Source organism: Triturus cristatus, chromosome 4_2 (genome assembly GCF_964204655.1).
Source record: "Triturus cristatus chromosome 4_2, aTriCri1.1, whole genome shotgun sequence".
Lineage (NCBI taxonomy): Eukaryota > Metazoa > Chordata > Amphibia > Caudata > Salamandridae > Triturus > Triturus cristatus.
In genome coordinates, this window is record NC_140586.1 from 64,430,058 (window position 1) to 64,446,170 (window position 16,113).

At 42.5% G+C, this 16,113-nt stretch overlaps 1 protein-coding gene and 1 long non-coding RNA gene across 3 annotated transcripts in view; both read left to right on the forward strand.

Annotated features, from left to right (window-relative positions):
* The window catches only part of LOC146832982 (complement C3-like), a 1,287,425-nt gene that overhangs the window by 74,996 nt on the left and 1,196,316 nt on the right, over positions 1–16,113 (forward strand). The gene's annotated exons all lie outside the window — the stretch shown is intronic.
* LOC146832983 (uncharacterized) lies at positions 1,349–7,271 on the forward strand. Its single transcript, XR_014960478.1, has 2 exons — positions 1,349–1,442; positions 6,668–7,271. It is a non-coding gene; the product is annotated as an uncharacterized LOC146832983 (long non-coding RNA).

Genomic DNA, 16,113 nt, shown 5'->3' on the forward strand with positions numbered 1-16,113 from the left:
GTCTGGGTGAAGCGGTAAAAAAACTCTGCGCCGCTAATCGGAGTTCGCGAGCATGCAGAGTTGCTTGTTCAGCACATTCGCTAGATGTTTTGGACATTCGGCAACGCAGATTGCATGCTCGGGGAGAAATATCACGCTAACTTCACCACCCGGTCACCGATGGGCGCAGCCATCTTGTTTGTCTTGTCTGTTATAGTTCTGGGCCGTTTTTTTAAATCCCCCTATATCTTTTTAATTCCACCCCCCACTCCCTAAGAACCATGGCTAAGACGAGTCTGCGTGCGACCTGGGGAAAGAGGAGCCGCCCGGAAGGGGTGCAGCCCCGGGCCTTGTTTTCTGAGGTGGAGGTGGCTGCACTTGTTTTTTTTGTTCAGCACCACCTTGCCTTAACCCTAGCAGCAGGTGGCAGGCCTGGGTCTGGGTAATGGATCCAAGAGCATCACCAGTGTTGGGCACGGGTGCGCCGGGCAGTGTTTCACTCCGACATCCTGGACCAAGAGCTGGACCTGCTAAATGTTGAGGTCGTGGGGCTTGGTGAGTAGCTAATTATTAATATTGTGTGTTCTATGTTATTGCGCATATTATTTTTTTCCCAAATAGCAAGAATGCTGATGCTTACATGCAGGTAAGTTATGTTTAAAAATGTTATATTATTTGATTGTTATTCTTCTAGACAGATGCTTGGCGCCACTAATCTTACCTGTTTGTAACTTTGAACTCGCTTGGACTGATTATGTAAGAGAGGTTAGAAAACATAAAGTTAGGTAATGCAGACTAGAGAGACTGCTTTGCTTTGTCCTGTCACTAAGATAGTGGTAGTTAGTTAGTTAGTTACTTAGTATACGTTGGTAATTTAGCAGCCCGCTTGACGCGTCCTCTCACGTGACTTCAGTCCTTGACTCCTTAGTAGAACCTTTTGTAGTTTGTTTAGTGAGTGAATATAGCAACCAACCAATTTGGTGTATGCAATGTGCATGCACCCATCTATGCATTTAAGAAGACTAAATACAGAACTAGTGAATTGGCCCGACAAAGGGGGTTGAGATAATTAATTGCGAATGAGATCGGAACTTAGCAGCAAATATAATTTTTCTGCAATTCATTCCAAAGTCTTTGGATTAGGTGGGCTAGGTAGGTTTAGGATTCAGAAATCGGAATGGAACTGCAGAATAATAAAGATAAGACAGTCCACGACCGCGTTACTAGTATACTACTAGTCGATCTGATTTAGGATAGCTCAATGTTATTGGAATTGGCGTTTCCTGTCAAAAAATCTTTTTGGGGCAATTTTTTAAATATTTATTTAACACCAATCAATTTTTGTCTCTTTAATTATGTCTTACATGATCAGCATCAAGGAGACAGGGGCTGCCGAGCCGGGTGGAGAGCTGGAGGTGCCTCCCAGCAGGAATGCTCCTCTGCAGATGGCTCTGCTGGTCCCAGTAAGTCCTCCTTTTGTTAATATTAATATATATTTCCCTAACTTTTACAGCACCTCATTTAGAACTATCACTTCCGTGTCCTAATAATATTTTTTACCAAATACTCTTCGATCTATCTGTTTGTAAATTCTTATTATCCCAGCGCTACCTACCAACTTAGTTATTTATATTTCAAGTGTCTGGTTTTTATTTTTTACATCAAATCAAACTGCCTCTGATTCTGTATTAGTCTGTCTGTAGCTTGCTTTCTTTTGGTTTCCCTCTCCTCTTAAATATTTTGTGGACTGCCTAGTGTTGGTACTGTAAGACTTAGAGACTTAAGACTTAGAGAACCCATTGGCCCTTACTACTACTAGTGCTAGTACTACTACTCTGCTGTGCATATTGCATGCCCAAGTGAGGTATTCTATGCATTTATGTTGAGATGAGAAGGCTTTCTCTTACTTTCTCATGTTCAATCAGTAAATGATCGTCACGTTGGACACCCCAAAGTGGTGTATTTTACTTTTTCTCGTCTAGCTTTAGTCCTGTTTTTATTAGCAGCAGTTGATGGTGAACAACTGATTACCACGCACCATGGCTGGAAGGAAGTGAGGAGGATGGCACCATCATATTTTATTTTCTAACCAAGAGAGACCTCATGTCCGATTCTCTGCCCAGTTGGCAACTCTTTTTCTTTTCAAAAACTCAGATTCACAAATAGCTCCAGCCACTGAGTCCAGTACGTTGGGTTGTCCTCTTCTTGAGAGGCTTTTCAAAAATTGCCACCAACAAAATGCCCAACCCGGATATATATATTTTTTTGATAGGACATACTGTCTACTCTACTCTAGTACCTGAATTGTAGTGATGTGTGTGGTGTATGTATTGTATTTTCAATCTGTAATGAATGTGCTTTTCACAAAAAGGACACAGCCAAACCCTGCACTCCCACCTGGGATGCTAATTTACCACTGCACTTGTAAATAATACACGTTTGCACAGCACTCCCACTCTGGAGGCAAAAAGACAAATTCAGGTGCTTTTTAAAATAACCCACACAAAAGAAACAAGCATCACTTTTCTTGCAAGAAACATTTTTCAAAAGCGCACGTTTTTCCTGTCTCTGTTTTGCATTTCTGAAAGTACAATATTATCATTCCTGTCTGCACGGTTCACTGCTGGCTCTGGGGAATTGTGAGAGAATTCTACCCACACTTTAGCCTCTGAATTCTTGGTATTGGAGTGAAACTCTCTCTTTCCCTGCACAGCAAGAAGGGCTGGGGCAGTCTCCTTCCTGACTATTTCTCCACTCACTGCTGGATACGTGCTCCCTTTATCAATTGGCAGAAGCCCAAGGCAATCCATCTGCTCTGTCTGCTCTGGTAATTTTCCTATCTTCAACTCGCCCTTCACCTTCTGTGGGACAGATCTGGCTTGTGTGTTCACATAAGAATCACAAATCTGAGAAAATCTAAGGGGATACGCATCCTTTAATTTTCTGCCCACCTGTTTGTATGGTGTTTCTCTCCTAGATGCTCGTATTTAGTTGTGCACACCAAATCTGAATCGCGTGTCACCACTTCTGTCTCCAAGATTTTAGCCTCTTCATCTGCAAGGAAATTAAATGTTCTGTCATGCACAGTAGCTTCGCTTTGCAGTACAATCTGCCACTTCACTGGGGAATCCTGTGTCTCAGACTCCACCCCTGGACTTCCTATTGAGACCTGCGCAAACTGTTCATGCAAAACTACAGTTTCTGTCTGTATATGCCACTTTATAACAGTGGCTTCCTCCCATGGATAAATCACATTGTGTTCTGTTGCCCTCTGCCCAGTGTCTTTCAATGCGCAAAAACACAAAAGCATCTGTATTAGTTCAGCGTTAAGAAATGTTACAGTCCACAACTTTAAAAGCATTCTCTTCTTTTCGTGTTCTGTACAGTAACTATAAAGAGCACACTGCTCTTGGACTGGCACATAAAATACACTGTCTCCTTTCTGAATTGACCACATGTTTGAAACATTCTGCACAGTCTGATGTGCAGATTAAAAAAACATTGCTGCATTTCTTCTTTTAAAATAGCGTCTTTCCATGTAAAGCAAGATTCATCATTCACTGACATGTTTGATTTATACCTGCAACCGGCGATTGTTAAGTCTAAAAAACTGGTCTGTTTATCTCTCTGCACATCCACATTTTTTTGGTTAATTTCTGGCTGAGCATCATCCTCAAAAGAATTAATTAAGACCGTCTGTGAAGCCTGCAGATTAACTGGCAGGTTCTCTAAGTTCAAATTTTTCACATATTACTCATCGCTGGTCAAAACAAACGGCTTCAGACCCTGACACATGCTTAATTCTGTTTTCAAAAACTTATTTGCAAATTGAACATCAGCCAACTCTCTTTTCAGCTCACTAAGTTCTTGTTCTAAATGTTCAAATTTTTGATACATGTTAAACAATATATTCAAGATGACACCACTGTTACTGTCTGAAATCCCAAATTGTTTTCCTTCTTTGAGAGAGAGATCAGCTCCCCTTGAAATAACTCAGTTGACATTTGGGATTCTGCAAGCATTTTAAAGAGCATTTTCCCCTTTTAAATTCAACGTTCGAATCATGTGAAAGTGAGGCCAAGATGTAATGAATGTGCTTTTCACAGAAAGGACACACCCAAACCCTGCACACCCACCTGGTAGGCAAATTTACCAGTGCACCTGTAAATAATACACGTTTGCACAGCACTCCCACTCTGGAGGCAAAAAGACAAATTCAGGTGCTTTTTAAAATAACACACACAAGTTTATTAATGCAATGTTTTAAAAGGTAGGCTAACTATATCAATAAATACAGATCCTCAGGTATCAAACACTTTTAAATGAACAAGTAAAATAAAATACAGTATATGCACAAATAGCAAAGAGTAGAAAATATATACATATAAAGAGTTAGGAACACCTCACCGACTGATTCTGCAACATCCTGCCAACTCAAGCTTTGGGAAGCCTGTCAAAAGCACAGATAGGAGTTTCAATCAGGACTCAAGTTCTGTCACCTCCACAGCAATACGTCTATTCTGTGGTGAACTTCCACCTGGCCCCCGTAGGTTCCCAGCTTTAATACCATTACTCAACGTGGGACGGAGCTTCTAGAAAACCTCGCCCCCTTCTCATGAGAAAGAACCGAGCTGGCTGTACCGGTCTGCGTCAAGGCCAAGACGGAGGCTGGCCAAGCTCCCGTATTTTGACTTCGAGGCAGAGTTGCACATTCCACAGATAATATCCAGTTCACTCTGATCAGTGAGGAGCGAAAAACAAGTGAAGAGCAGAAAGACCTTGAATATGAATCGCAATCACTGCTGTGCACGCAGAAATAAGGCAAATTCAGACATGAGGCTATGTCAAAGCCAATAGTCAAAGTCAGAAAGCAAGGTGACATGAGGCCATGTCAAAGTCAATAGTCAAAGTCAGAAAACAAGATGATATGAAGCCATGACAAAGCCAATAGTCAAAGTCAGAAAACAAGATGACATGAGGCCATGTCAAAGCCAATAGTCAAAGTTAGAAACAAAATGACATGAGGCCATGTCAAAGCCAATAGTAAGAGGTCATAATTCTCACCAATGTACAACACAATGCACATGTGTGCATCACTGCCCACAACACTGCACTTTGAAACCAAAGAGTACATTCCACACCTCTCTCTCCCTCTCACACTTTCAAATGCACATCCCACACCTTTTATTCTTGGCAAGACTATTCTACTCCGTGACAGCTCCCACTGAAAGACAGCAAGCTTACAAGACAGAAGAGAAGCAGGCATATGCAGGACCGTCTCATATATCCAGGCTAGGGTAAAATAACACACTAAAGTCAGTTAAAATGGTGGTAGTTGAAGGTCATCATAGGATGCCGAACCACAAGAGTGGCTCTTTCACTACACAATCTTTCTAGTGAAAATAAAAAAAGCGAGGGGAGGAGTTTATCGCATCTAAAAAATGTGAAACTTTTTTTCTATGCGTACAGACCACCAGTGCCGTGGCCACTGGCGAAGGTGAAGGCGAAGCCAGTCAGGAGGGAGCTGATGCAGCAGCTGCAGGGGGTGATGCAGCAGCTGCAGGGGGTGAGCCAGCAGAAGTGGTGGGCGGTGGTAGGTCATATTCCTTACTTATTGACAATACACTCGCTGCAAGGGTGTACACTGTACTGTTAAAACTGAGTTGTTGTGAACAGTTGAAGAAAACCCCCTTCACTCAGCATTAGTATTAGCGGGAGTTAGTAAATAATGGCCTCTTCTATCTTCAACTCAGCAGAGAAAGTTTTATGAAGAAGTCCAAGAGTGAGATGACCTTGATGGGTTGATAGAAACGGGAAAGAAAGATGGAAGGTGGAAGGATGGGTAACATATATTATATGACCGGCAGAGAAAGATGCGTGGGTGAAGGAAGGGGGCCCAGGATGCATATAGGTGACTGATAGGATGCATGGGTGGTTGAAGGATGGGTGAAAGATTAAAGAAAGGATGCCTGCCTGGGTGGGTGGGTGAAAAAGTATGGGTGAAAGGAATACTCCGGGGGGTTTGATGGGCCAAACTCAAAGGCAAGCAAGGACGCTTGGGTGGTGGTTAAATGACAAGTATATGTTGTTGGTGAAAGGTTTGTTGAGAGATTGAAAATGAAAGCCATGTTTGGATGGATGGATGCCTGGATGATATTCAATCATCATAGGTGGAGACTGGATGAAGGGAATGTAAAAGAAAATTAAACCATGCCAGAGTAATAATGCCAACGTGACTTTGGGCCGTATATCATCATTCATATTAGTAATCATATCATCTGCCTTGTAGTGGTAGTCGGGGTGTAAGTGAAATTGAGCATTTTCCACTGATTTAACATGTATGGTTACAAAATAGATAATTGTGTAGTACAGCTGCCCAACCTGCAGGCAGTAGTAAAGTAACGTGAGTCTGCGACACGAGTATGTCTGTCTTGGGTTCAAGCTGACTGAGCTGGCATGCCTACAAGATTGATTTAGCTAAACAAGAGAGAGAAGAAGAAGAATACTTGTCTACTCCATAGTGCCTAATGCCTGAAACTCTAATCACATCCAAATCTTAGTGGCCGAGGAAGTGAGAATACCACAAATGTGATCTACTGCTAGTGCTACTGTGCCACTATAATTTTGTGTGTATATTTTTTTATTACTGTTTTGTGAAGAGTATTGTTGCTTTTCTTTCTTGATATAGCTACTCCTTCCCAACCCATCAGCCAAGAGTTAGCAGCCAGGACACGGCTACGGAAGCTAGAAGCCATTCAGGATGAATATCGGCAGCTGGTGGCTCTGGTGGAGGAGAGCTATAGTCACTAATGCCCTAGGCCCCATCCAGGCACCCCCCCAGTGCCTCCGGTAGTACAGCCGTGGTCTAGCAGCCGCCTGTCACGATTCAAACACTGCTGCCTACCCCTGTTGTTCCTGCAAAAAATGTCAGTGCTGCATGCTCCTCTGGATGGCACGCCTAGACGCCAGGATTGAGGAGCACTTCCACATCCTAGAATGCAAGATCCGGCAAGCCTACCACTATTAGACCTCAGACTTGACCCTCGTCCCTTTTTTAATCTTTCTTTGGTGGGTGGGACTTGTTGGTGAGAGGGTGGGAATGAGGGAGTTGGGGAAAACTTGGGTGTTCTGGCCTTATTTTATGGACATTTGCTTTTATGGACTATTTGTTGGACTAGCTTTACTGGACATTGGTTGGGGTTAGGAAGAGGGGTGGCTCAGGTGTTGTGGGTTTCACTTTCTTTCCTTCCAGTTTTTATTTGTTAGGGGAATAAATTATTTATAGTTTTACATATGATGTACATCTTTTTGGGGTGTTGCTCTTACTTCGCACTGTTTCCTTTGCTGCAGGAACGCAGGCAATTTTTTAAATCTGCTGATAGTGTAACACACCAACAGATAGATGCGGTACCCCACTTGTCCTACTACTATCAGTCTATCCTCCTAGTCTATGCAATCTGCAACTAAAACACTTATGGACTTGAAAGGGGTGTGGGTGAGTGAATCAATTAATTTCCATAGTATATACATTATTGCATCCCACAAACTTCTCCTCTTACCTGTGATTGATGATTAGGCGAAGCGATGGCTCATTCCCAAAGTGACATGGTGATGGTAGTAGTAGAGACAGTAGCAGTGGTGAAAAAAGAAAATGAGAAAGTCATCTGAGGGAGAATAGAGAATGACTAGTAGAAGTACAGTACGCAAGAAGAAGATTGCCAAATGAGAAACCGTGATAAACAATAAAACAGGTAAAATAAAACAGACTAGTGGGCTAGCCTAATAAAAATTACAAACGGAAGTCGACTCAAGCTATAAACTTTTGAAGTGGGCAAACGTAACCTTAGTGCTGGAAAGATGATGATGTTGGCAATTATGATGAATTATGCTCCTTTGAAAAAAAATTGACCATTGAATACTGTATGTGCGTGGGTGGGCAATCTAATACATGCGACAGCGTGGGCTATAGTTATACTTAGAGCAGAACTTAAGATCCTTGCCCTGCCTGCCCTTGAGTTGGTGTTGCTTTCACCACATCCGCCCCACAAAGTGTGTGATCAATTAATGGTGTAAGCAAAAGACATACAATTGATAGAGAGAATGCAGAACAAATCAAAACATTCACCCCAGTAAAGATATCTGGGTTAAATCCATCATTCTTTTGCTCACCATCCCACCCCAGTTTAGACCTGGCCATATGCAAATCAGTCTTGACCCTGTGCCTCATGGGAACAGTCCAGCCCAAACTGCCAAGCCAGTTCCTCCATGGACTGGAAACAAGCATCCTAAGACCGGTTTCGGGGTTTCACCCCTCATCAGCCAGGATAGCTTGAATCCAGTGGCACAGTGAGCCCAGGACCCTCGTCTGGGCATACCCAGCACACTTAGGGAAGGGAAGCAAAAGACACACAATTGATGGACGGAATGCAGAACAAATCAAAACATTCACCCCCAGTCAAGAGATCTGGGTTAAATCCTTCATTCTTTTCCTCACCATGCCACACCAGTTTAGACTAGGCCATATGCAAATCAGTCTTGACCCTGTGCCTCATGGGAACAGGCCAGCCCGAACTGCCAAGCCAAGTCCTCCCTGGACCAGAAACAAGCATCCTAGGATCGGTTTCAGGCGTTCACCTCTCATCAGCCTGAACAGTTTGAATCCAGTGCCACAGTGAGCCCAGGACCCATGTCTGGGCATACCCGGCGCACTTAGAGCGAGGAATCAAAAGACACACAATTGATGGATGGAATGCAGAACAAATTAAAACATTCACCCCCAGTCAAGAGATCTGGGTTAAATCCATCATTCTTTTGCTCACCATGTCACCCCATGCATTCTGTCCATCAATTGTACTTTTTTGCGTACATTTAATTTAGTCAGACCAATAAATAACACAGCTCGGGGGAATAGGGTTAGGGGTCCGATTCATGGATGGGAAGGGTAATTTGAGGGAAAGTTTTGGCAAAGACAAACACTACACTTGGAGAACACATTCACCTTGGCAGCTGACCATCACAAGTCAGTTATGGGAGGAAAAGGAAATACATGCATGATGATGATGAGTAGTGGTAGACTAGTACAGGGCAGTATATTAATTATCCCTACAACAAAACCTATGCACACACAAGAGAGTAAAAAAAACAGTACAACACAGTTCCTATTGTTTACAAATGAAGATGACAATGTCCTTAATCGGTGTAGTCATTTTTTATGCAGTGTTCCTGAGCAAACCAGCCAACACATGTTTCGTAAGTAGGTTGTAAAAACCTAGATTTCTTCAGGGCTGAAGACAACATGGAAAATATATCATGTCATACATGTGTCAATTATGATAGCGATTCTATAGCACCATTTTGGAATACCTGTGAGAATTACCAACCCCCCCTCTCTTTCAGCCTTTGCATATTAATTATCGAATTGTCTGTCTACCCCCAGAGAGACCCAAGTTACATACATTATCTTTTGTTGTACCAGGCTTTGAAAGATAGCAAATAAAATTAAAAATATCTGTAGGAGTCAAAGAAGCTCACATAAACAGCACAGCACAGTTGTAATGATTGAAGAGTAAAACAAGATACTATATGTATTGCCAAATTGGGAGTTGCATCTCTGCATTTCTATTGGACTGTCCGTCCGTCAATCCTGGGTGCCTTGTCGATGCAGTTTGGTAAGGTAAGTGTGAGTTGTTTTTCCAGTATGGCGCAGGGTAAAGGGGCTGTAGGGTTATGTTTCATATAGGTACCCAGGCTCAAGTAGCAACTCAACCTTTCACCTATATTCTCCCCTACCATTACACTACATACCAGTTTTTGGGACTGACATTTTACCTAGTTACAGTACTGCTTAAGGGACGTGGGGTTTTCCCTGGAAACAAGCCTCATCCATTATGCATGAGGATTCTTGGAAACTCAGCAGGACTAACATCTCCTGCATGATAACTATGCATAAGGGTCATTCCTTCCATCATCCTAAGTCTGACATGACACAGCAGGGTAGAACCCCAGAGGGTACCACTTTGGGTATATAAACACCATATCTTGCTGAGGTAGAAAAGGACTTCCATCCTAACACACAGATGCGAGATGCTGAGGTTTCTGCCCGCCGACACTCCAGCCCGCAGTGGTCTGACATCCCTTGCGGGGTGTCCATTCCGAGGCCAAGACAGGGTCCCACAGCCTTCACTTCAGGTAACGGGGCTGACTTTATCCTACAGGAATTCTTTGCTTTACACCTACATGCATGCTAGGTACACGTAGGTACATCTAGTTAGGGTCGCATCGTAGGTGTACGCATTTTTATAGTCATGTATTTTATATACTTGCCTGTATTCATTGTCTCAGCACGATGGTAAACATCTACCATCCTTTTACACTGTTAGTGCTTCGAATCATTTATATCTGTTTCAGTCTAATGGTGGTTTCAGCACACCTATTTTACACTAGAATGACGCTGGTTCAATAAATGCTTATTGTTTCCACGATCCTGAGGTATCAGGGTGGTCATGTCCGATAGTTGCCAAGAACTATTCTCTCCTTGGTAAGAGGGGTTTCTAGTGGCACTGTAAGCTAGCTGGTACACAGGCTAACATTACCGATGGGGGTGTCTAGAATCAGTCCAGAGACCAATCCTACAGTGTATGTTGTCTAAACGCGCAGGTCAAATATAGGTTTATAGGAACTACACGACATGGCGCCGCCAACGTTGGTTTGGCACTTATTTAACAGTCAAATCTGAGTAGTCAGTCGTGCTTTTCTTAGAGACCCCTACTCACATATCCCCAGAGACGTCTGGAGTGGGAAGGGAACTATCCACCACAGCTGAGTAGGCATATCCTATATATTGGCTGTAGGTTTATCAAGCTTGAAGGACAAACAGTTCCTATTATGCATAATGCCACATCTCAGTTTCCTTGAATTCCTTCTTTCAAAAACAGTGGCTGACGAAGACGCTGCTGTGCGAGCACAATGTGCTACAGTTAGGAAAGAAGGAGAGGAAAGTGAAATGAACATTTCAGAAAATGTCAGAAATGCCCTTACTCTAAAACTAGGGGTGGGACAGTAACATTTGTGATTGAGGCTCATGAGTCATATAGAACAGAGGTATTCTATTGATGGGTTAAATTCCGACAAGCAGATGCACAATCACATACATTTAATTCTTACACTGAAGATGAGACACCAGAGGAATACTGTCTGTATGAGGACATTGAAGATCCACTCACCTACCAGGAGAACATAAACTGGTTTAAAGGCGCCCTTCCTCACTCAAAAGATAAAGTAAGACTAGGTCCGCTCAGAAGAAATGGAGCCACTCGGCCAGTCTTTTCGGCTTACATAACACATCCAGACATTGACTCAATGCCAGTGGCAGACTTACGTCCACTCCATAAAGAAATAAAAAACCTTTACAGAAACCTGACACAGTTTGTGATGAGAACGCGCACACTTCAGCCAACAAGGGCTACACAAATGGGGCAAATTCAGGGATCTACAACTAAAATACACCCCAAACGCTACACACAGTATGGGTAAAATGCCCACTAAACGAGAGCAAATGCCATTCTGGATAGTTCATAAAATAACACAGCTAGAGGTAGTATTTCCACACACAAGCCCTCAAGAAAAACACAGAATGTTAACAATCTGCTTGCCAATAGGGATAGCTCCCCAGATAGAGGATTGTATCACTTGGGGTACAGTTTTTGCTGCCATATATACCAGAACTCATGGTATCCTGTCGTTAGCAGTAATACCACATGTATTAAGATAAACACAGAATGAGTATGGAGCAGAACCTGCTCTGAACTTAGGGATGAAATTGTTAGGTAATTTTTGCCCCGGTATCACCTATCATACTAGCTAATGTTAAAGGGGATGCAGCAGTGGCAATAATCCAAAGCCTGAGGGATATCACTTCTTTACAACAGGAACGTGAATTACCTAACATTTTGAAGACACCTATGCTGAATTAGGTAGAGATAGTTTGGGAGCTAGAGCAACAAAATCTCAACTGATGGGGAGTCCTGAAAAAGATAACCTCAAGCAAGCACCTGATTCTTCCAAGGAGAAATGGAATAATAACAATAAACAACAAAAGAATAGAGAGAAAATAGCACAATCCAGCGGTGGGTCTCCTCAACAGGAGCCCTGAGAATAGAAGGTACAACCTTAAGAATCATGAAAACATTAAAAGAAAAAACTGACAGGTATCAGGATACTGATACACGTTACTCTCGTTCCTTTCAGGGTTCACCAAGAAACTCAGAGAGAGGACAAGAAGAGCGTACAAAGTCCAGAGACATGCTACGCACTTCAGATTATACTTACAAAAAAGAAGAGAAGCAAAAATCAAAACCTCAATTAAAAAAGAAGAAAGTAGTAGGTCTTAAAGTTAGACCTGCCCAGAATTCTGAGGACTCAACTTCTGAATGGGGAATGGGCTGCGACGATACTACACAGGGCAGCAGGAGTAAAAATAGCTCACCAGATGGAATTTCTAGTGACAGCGGAGTTGAATGAAAATATCACATTGGAGACACCTGATACACGGGTAAGTGTCCCTCACAGGTTACATAAAATAACACCCAAAATGAGGGGGGGGGGGGACAAACCCAGAAAAATTAAAGGGCTCTTTTGGGATAACCTGACATTTGGCTATGACATCTTTTTAGCTGAAAAAGATTGGCCGCCTGAAATTGTTATGGATTGCCCAAAGGGATAAACAGTAATATTACCAGCTTTTTACGATCTCGTTACTATATACTTAAAACACACATATGTGGAGGAGTGGGCGGTAGCCCTTGATCAAGCACTATATCGTAACCATGTTGGGTGGGAGGCTGTGTAACCTCACCATGCAATCCCAGTAAAACTACTCGAACTCCACAGAGACAGTACCCAATAAAACAAGAGGCAAAAAAACAAGTCAGGGAGATCTTATATCAACTCGAATACCAAGGTGTAATTGAAACTTGCACATCTCCAAAGAATAATCCTTTGTTTCCCGTAATGAACCCTGATAATCCATACTGTCTAGTTTTAGACTACAGACATCTGAACACATGCACTAAAACAATTGCAGAACAGAATGCACACAGTGCAGCATTAATAAATAACATTGTGCGGAAAAAATACAAAACAGCACTAGATATCTCAAATGGATTTTCCTGCCAAAATAAAGCGCCTGAAAGCAGGTATCTGACAGCATTCAAAGTGCAAGGTTCACAGCGTCAATTTTGTTGCCTCCCCCAAGGGTATAAGAATGGCCCTGGGTTGTTTTCCACTAGGGTGACAGAGTTACTTCAGAATTTGGATAAAGAGACATTGTCCTATGTAGATGGTATTTATCTGACGGATGATGATTTACAGGATCACTTGACCAGAGTGAGCATCATAATTTTGGGTTTCACCTATGAGTGCTACAAATTAAACTTAAAAAAATCAAAAATAGCCCACTTCAATGTCTAATTTTTGGGATACGAGTTATCAACTGAAGGGAAAAGCCTGGCAGTTAAATGTGTAGAAAAGTGTGTGCTGCTCCAACCTCCTGAATCTTTAAGAATTTACAATCCATATTGGGATTTTTAAATATTGGCAGAACATACATTTTGGATTACGCAGAAAGAGTAAAACCTTTCTATGACTTAATAAGACCTGATTTCTCAGTTAGGCATTGGACACAGGAACACACAGATATCCTTCATTCCCTACAAACTGACATGATAGCTTTAAATCACTTGCAAACACATGTATACATATGCAATCTGGTGATCCGCGTTATAGCGGGTCAATCTGGGTACACTTTAACATTCAATGAAGGCGAAGCAGTACCCATAGCATACAAATCACATTTGTACACAAATGCCGAAATGCGCTTTGCTGTTACAGAAAAAAATCCTGACAGCAGTACAGACCACGGTAGTAAGAGAAAGAGCACTGGCTCAGGGGAAACAAATAATTGTCGTAACTCTGGTACTAGCCTTAGAGGTTGCTACAAAGGCAAGCGTTCTTAATGCTAAAGCCTTACATCCAAGATGGATACAATGGGTCAATTCTCTCACTGCAACGGATGTAGAATACAGATATGACCCAAGGTTGAAAACCCTAGCAATCCTGCAATATGAACAAGAATATCCTCTCCCAAATGAAATTATGCTTCTAGATCAGTATGAATACATTATTTACACTGAAGGATCTGCTCAGCCGGCCATAGGAAGTAAACAGCAATACAGCGCCGCTTGTGCGATTGTAAAAGGTCGTATGTGGGATGGCAAGTTCCATCCCACCGATATGAAGACACAGTCTCTAGGAGACTGTACGGCTCAGCTGGCAGAATTAAAAGTGCTAATACTGACAGTAATAAATATGGATCAAGAATTTCCCACACTCATAGTGTATGATACATTTTACTGTGTCCAGTCATTCAACGAATATCTTCACTACTGGGGTCAGAACGGGTTTAGAGACTCTAAAGGTTGCAAAATTAAGGACAAGTTGCTATTGGAACAGGGAGCTGAGTTGACAAAAGCTGATTCATCAACTTGATGGTGTTCACGTTAAAGGGAATTCATTGGCTGATGAAGCCGCAAAGGGGACAGTACGTACTGCTGACGAAGCTGCAATCACTCAACCTAAACGAGAATAGACGTACAGATAATGGTAGCTGTCATTGCTTCACGCAAAAACAGCACAGCATTACCAAAAGGTTTTCCACTCAAATACTCCTACAAGTTAGATGCTAACAATATTCCATATGCTGAGATGCCAGGAGTGAGGGATAGAGTAATACCAAACATGGATCGCAGATTTGGTTTAATACTAGCTGCACACAAGGGTCTAGGTTCTGCATACAGGAGGATTACCATGACGGTTTCCTTATTGAAACAACGCTATTGGTGGCCAGGTTTAACTAAGGAGACGAAGAATTTTGTCTTAAAATGCGACATCTGTCAGCAGATGAAGGGTTCCACCGCAGCACATCCAGCGCAGACACCTTTACTAATATCAGACAGACCACTGATGTGTCTATCTGGGCCACTGCAGCCCCCTACACTCGGAGGGGGGTTACAAGTATATCTTGGTGGCAGTGGATTCATGCTCAAGATTCCTATGGGTATTGCCTAAGCACTCGGCTGATGCTCAAACTGATATAAAAGATTTGCAAGTCTTTATAGGGACATACACAGTTGGCACAAGACATTCTGACAGTGGCCCAGCGTTTATCTCTAGGGCTTACAAGGAAGCCATGGAAGGTTTGGGTGTGGCATTGTGGTACTCCTCTATGTACCATCCCAAGGGAAATTTAGTTGTGGAGAGGAAAAATCGGGACATAAAGCAGTCTTTAACATCAAGAGTATTAGGCTCAGGTGGTAGTTGAGTCAATCACCTATATGGGGTACAGCATGCCCTCAACAACATGCCAAGAAGTTCTCTAGGGGGTGTCACTCCTTATGAGGTCCTATTTGGGAGAAGAATATGGGTATCTGATCTCGAGTGTGAAGGCACAGTGGTGGATGGCATACCTTTTGACATCAAAAAACGCTTGGCTGTTTGACAGGATCTGAACGAATTCAGAGCACTACTAAGCAACGTGCAGGTAAATCACACCGCCACTGGGCAAGTCAGATCAGTCACAGAAAGGCTGGTCTGTGTCCCAAAAGTCGGGAATCTGGTCAGAAACAAGATCGAGGACAAAAAAGAATTTGGGCCATCATACAGAAAGTCTGTACCTGTCCTGGAACAAGAACAGTACTTCTTCTGCCCCTTGCCGGCAAAAGAGTAAAAAGATGAATCTCCCTTGATCTGATCAAACCACACTATGTGGCCGATACTGAATAGTAGGCCTTGTGGACTTCCGGATAACCGATGCTCTCCTTTTGCTACCATACAGGAAGTTCAGACAGAAAGACTCATAACATTTGAAGAGTCACCAATTTGAAGTGATGGAATCTCCAACATTGAAATGGAACTTATTCCTCTGGAAACATAAGTTCAAACTACAATTGAAAGACAAAAATCAATTTGGCGAACCACCGATGTCTACATCAATATGCCTCAACAAGAGACACTAACAAGTTCAACACAACCTGCTGAGTTACCAAAGATTGATCAAACTGCTTCTGGCTACTTCATCTG